Source organism: Heterodontus francisci, chromosome 15 (assembly GCF_036365525.1).
Source record: "Heterodontus francisci isolate sHetFra1 chromosome 15, sHetFra1.hap1, whole genome shotgun sequence".
Classification (NCBI taxonomy): domain Eukaryota; kingdom Metazoa; phylum Chordata; class Chondrichthyes; order Heterodontiformes; family Heterodontidae; genus Heterodontus; species Heterodontus francisci.
Window position 1 is genome coordinate 53,627,588 of NC_090385.1, and position 5,339 is coordinate 53,632,926.

The 5,339-nt window shown below is 40.3% G+C and overlaps 1 long non-coding RNA gene across 1 annotated transcript; it reads right to left on the reverse strand.

Moving 5' to 3' along the window:
* Window positions 1-1,922: 1,922 nt before the first annotated feature.
* On the reverse strand, window positions 1,923-3,524 carry LOC137377890 (uncharacterized). The gene is made up of 3 exons (XR_010976507.1): window positions 3,440-3,524; window positions 2,234-2,316; window positions 1,923-1,990 (listed from the first exon to the last, which is right to left on the reverse strand). It is a non-coding gene; the product is annotated as an uncharacterized lncRNA (long non-coding RNA).
* Between the last annotated feature and the right edge of the window lie 1,815 nt (window positions 3,525-5,339).

Sequence of the window (5,339 nt, forward strand, 5' to 3'; positions counted from 1 at the left end):
CTTTATATTCCTCAAGTGCTTCATCTGTTCCTAGCCTTCCAGCCCTTACAAATGCTTCCTTTTTCTTTTTGACTAGGCTCACAATATCCCGTGTTATCCAAGCTTCCCGAAACTTGCCAAACTTGTCTTTCTTCCTCACAGGAACATGCTGGTCCTGGATTCTAATCAGCTGACGTTTGAAAGACTCCCACATGTCAGATGTTGATTTACCCTCAAACAGCCGCCCCCAATCTAAATTCTTCAGTTCCTGCCTAATATTGTTATAATTAGCCCTCCCCCAATTTAGCAGCTTCACCCGAGGACTACTCTTATCCTTATCCACAAGTACCTTAAAACTTATGGAATTATGGTCACTGCTCCTGAAATGCTCCCCCACTGAAACTTCGACCACCTGGCCGGGCTCATTCCCCAATACCAGGTCCAGAATGGCCCCATCCCTAGTTGGACTATCAGATGGTGCAGCGATAGATGCACCAATATTTTCCTTAATACTTCAATTGGGGTCCTAACTACATCATAGGATCTGGATTTGCATAGTAAAGAGGCTTACTGCCTGAAACAGGCAGGCACGCTGACTACCATAGGAAGGCCCTTTAAAAATAGCAGTGTCTGAGGTGTCAGTGTTAAGAAGGCAGTAAGTCTAGTGACCACTTTTTGAGGCTGTTTTTGTTGTGGGACCACTTTAAGAGGGGAATCACTTTAAGAAGCTGTAAGTGAATGTCACCGGAGGAAGTGATGCTGCGTCACACATGACAAGAGAGCTGTGGGTGTAGCCCGATAGAGTATGATGTGTGTAGATTGCTCATATAGTAACTGTGTATATATCTGTTCTAGTTTAAATTATAATAAAAACCCACATATTCTTTGGATATTACATGTAGTCCTGTGAATCTTACAATAGTTCACATACCAAAGGAACAAATAATATTACATGGTGGCAACTTTTGGGATTTATTTTTCAGAAGACCACCAAATATTATATTGTGGCAATGTTTGGTTATTTTCTGAAGAACACACCAGGAAAACAAAGAACAGCTAATTTCTTACCTGGAGTGGCTGAAGATTCAGGCAGAGAGCCGTTGACAGGAGACCACACAACACAGCAGCGACCTAGGACAGCAGACAGGATGCCAGGAGGTGTTGAAACTCAATTTACCTGGGGATCAGAGCCTTCAACTAATCTGGCAATGGCTTGAAAAATTTGAAAAGAAGTAGTACAGCCATAACTGCTTTAGTTTTCCTATTTTTTTTGCTTCTTAGGCAGGGCCTAAGCCAACAAGACTGCAAAGAGCTCAATAGCGCCACTGGAAGTCCAGCACAAAGTAAAAGGCCAGCTGAGGCAGCTGCCACTACTGCAAGCTGCAGCTCTCTGCAGAGAGGAAAAAAAACTGCTCTCCCAGTTTATAAAAAAGAACAGACTGTGTAAACAGAGAAAACAGCTGTTGTCTCACTGTTAACAGGGGTAGGCCTGCAAGAACAAACCAACTAAAAAAGGAAACAGAAAGCTTTACCTGTGAGATAGAAAACCTGTATGCAGAGTCTGTAAAACAAGTGTGCCTGTGAAAAAGAAAAACTGTAAAAAGTCCTATATTCATATAAAAAAGGATCATCCAGAAAATGGCTTTCAGGTATCCAGTTATGGATTGGAAGGCATCGAACATAGCGTCTGAGTTTTGCCTGCCAATCCATGATTCCAATTTAACTGGGACAGATCTATTGTCTCCCAATTATAATTGGCCCTCCTCCAATTAATTATTCAAAACAATAAAATGAAATGGGTAAATGCATATAGGAAATAAATTACCTTTTGAGTTAGGCCTCCTCTTATTGGAGATTATAAGATAGATGCAGTTGAGGGGGGCTATTGAAGCTATCATAACACATTCATCCTGAAGAAGTCTATAGATTCGCTTATCACAGCAACCAGGTTTTTCTTAAACAGCTCAAAATTACAGAATTGCCGACTTCATTCCATTCCATCAGTCTTAATCTAAAAAAAAACTTTGATGTTAAATTCAGTTCTCATGCAGAGTATAATAAACAATTTTCCTTCCTACAAATTTGTATTCCCTTTTACTTTTTTGTTATATCTAATTTAAGGCTGGAGGATTTGTAATATGTTCAAATAAATCCTCAAAGCACAACTAATTTGAAAACAGCTGGCACAACATAAATATACATACATATTCAGAGCAAAATTTATTCTGAAAATTAATTAAAAATTAATGGCTACCTGAGTTTTTTTCCAGCCAAAAGTTAATCAAGCAGATTAGACAGTGTCAAAGTCTGTGAGACTGATGTCTGCTTAAATGCCACCTGAAATGCAAGATAAGCCTTCAATAACCACAGTTTCATTTACATAGTTTGTCTCATTTCCCAAAACATCCCAAGGCATTTTACAGGAAGGAGCAATCAACACCAATTAGGAAATTAGAGGGAGGTGAGTGAAGGCATGGTCAAAGAAATAGATTTGAGGAGACTTTTAAAATGCAGAATTAAAGTGCCGGAATATGACGGCTGACAATTTTGTCAACAATAGGAAAACAGGAGGGGAAAGTATGGGAAGTAGACCAGAGTCAGAAACGTGGAGGGTGAGTGCTGGGACACAGGGCTGGTGAATCTTGCAGAGGCAAGATGGAGCAAAGCAGTAGAGAGATTTGCAGATGTGGATAAGTGTTTTGAAGTGGGGTCAGAAGTTAGCGTGTATAAGGATGAAAGGCATGCAGAATTTTGCATGGAATAAGGTACGAGCTGCAGAGTTCTAGATGAACTGGGACTTGTGTAGGGCGGAGCTGTATTCTATTTTGCCCCAATTTTAAGCCGGATTTTGGGAGACACGCGGGGTACTCACTGCAGGTAAGCGAGGGATTCATAAATATCCAAAAGTCGGACCACAATACTATTTTAAACCCAGGCCATGAGGGTCAGGCGCAGTGTTAACCGCATCGGGGAAAGCTGTTAACAAATGGATCCAAGCCCAGCAAGGTAGGAATTATAAAACTTGAAATGCTTTTTTTGAAGGACAGGAAGAACAGGAGTGTTTCTCCAGACCCTACAAGGAAATCTTGGACCTTTTTGTCCAGGGTTTCCTCCACCAATCACAATTGTCTCTCAATGAACCCCCTCCCCCACATCTCTCCAAATCCAGTGATTTATCTTTGAGCTGGGACCATTGCAACTGGCCTTAGCTGTAGCAACCTGTCATCCAAAATCCTGCTTCCACCCGCTGGCCTCCTGGTCATTCCAGCTGGCTTCAGGAAAGAGTCTGTATTGCAATATAGTCTTGAGGTCCGGGGTTTAAAATAGCCTGGGCAGCTGTGAAAGCTTGTTGCTCCCCCAACACCTCACTCACACCCCGAGTTACAATCCGGGCTTCTCTCTCTCTCGTCTACAGTACTATATGAAACATTAGAAAGGATCCAAGCAAAAGCATTGTAACCTGGTTAGTACTATCTTGTCTGTGCCTGACCACAAATAGTTCCTCTGTGCAGCCAGGTTGTTACTGCACTTGTGGATAGTGTCTCTTCACTAATGAAATATGATTTGTAAGTGCCGAGTGAGACCATGGCCCAGTTGCTTGATAAATCTCTCTCAAGGCACACATGTGAAGAATGATCATTTCGGAGAAGCACTGGACTGGACAAGAGAAAGGAAAGAAACAAAAGGGGAAATAAAATGTTACTGTTGTTTCAAAAGATCTCCATTTATTATAATGGAAAAATTTCACCTCTAAATGGCAATCATTATTGATTTGTGGTTTATGAGATTCATTTGTTAAACTGCTGTCTTCAGGCAACTTAAAAAATCTTCAAAGATGGGTTTAACTACAGGTACGTGGTAACTATTGGCTAGAATTCAGAAGCTTCTGTTTCCAGGGCAAGTTCAATCATGGTACAGGCAGTGAGCTTGAAAACATTCCGATTTGTGCTTTCCTTTTAAAGGTGACTGCAGACTGCTAACATTGCCGGAAGCCAAGAGTCCTTCATTTGGTGTTGGTACGGCTGGGCACAGACAGGTGGCTGTCTGGACTCACTTTGTCGTTGCTGGAACACTGCTGACTGTTAACCATTGTGGGTGCCTGAAGTCTAGGACCTTCAGACCAAGGAAGGTATAGAACTGATGGATACTAGGACTGTAATTCATCTCTTTTCCTAAGTTTTTGTCTTGTTTTACGGGGATAGGTGAGGTTTCATTTCCCCTCTGAGGTTTACCTCAATGTCTATGAAATTCATTCTTAAGGCAATATCAAATAGTTACTCAGAAACCATTTAACAAGCTACAATGCTACAACTAATAATTACAAATATTTTAGTTTGTTATTCAGTACATAGCTCAGTGTGGTGTCTGTTCTTGATACAGCACATAGAGGCTGGTTCATTATTTGAAGTATAAGTCATCAAGGTGCTCATATTCAAAATATAATTGATTGACAGGTGTCCAGTATTCAATACCTAATTCACTGAGAAGTGTTCATTATTCAGTATATAGTTCATCAAATGTGTTTGTTATATTAATCTATAGCCCACTGAAATGTGTTACTTATTTAATATATAATTCACTAAAAAGAGTCTCTGGTTTGGAATATAATTCACTGAGGATTGTCCATTATTCAAGATATCATTCACTGAGACAAAGTCTTCATTAGACTTTATCATTCACTGTGTATGAAATCTGCCCAAATATATATCCTGCAATTACATAACAAGCACTGTACTACTGACCCTTCTAAAAATGTGTTGCATTTTCTGAGCCTATTATGTAATTACAGCTCCTCTCCCAAACAACTGAACTAATCAGGATAATGTGCCAATTTTCCCAGTAGCCTATCACTACTTATCTAGTTAGACCTCGACAGCAATTAACCACTAGTTCGAGAAAACATTAAACACTTTCTTCAAACCTTCAGAAACATTTCACAGAACTATCAATCATTAAACATTGTTAGTTACAAAGCACACAGTTTGATAATCAGTTTCACTCTTACCGCCTATAAGAAAACACACGTTACAACAGGGTTTTTTTTTACCTGCACCTATAAGTTCCCTCTTTTCTTCACCATTAGAGCACTTTTTTGAGGCTACAAATACTGGACCTTTACCAATAAGTACTACATAAAGTATGGACTGGATCAGCCTGGACTGGTACCTTGTTTCACTGCCTTATGCATTTATGTGCAGTGGATTACAAGACTCTCAATGTGTCTCCAGTAGCACACGGGAAGGAACCAGAGGCAAAAAAAGTGACTTTCACAGCCACTTGTAATGTGAGGCCACCTGGTCCAGTCGATAACAGATTTTCTTCTAGGAGACTACAAATGACCGTGACCACCTGACAACCTC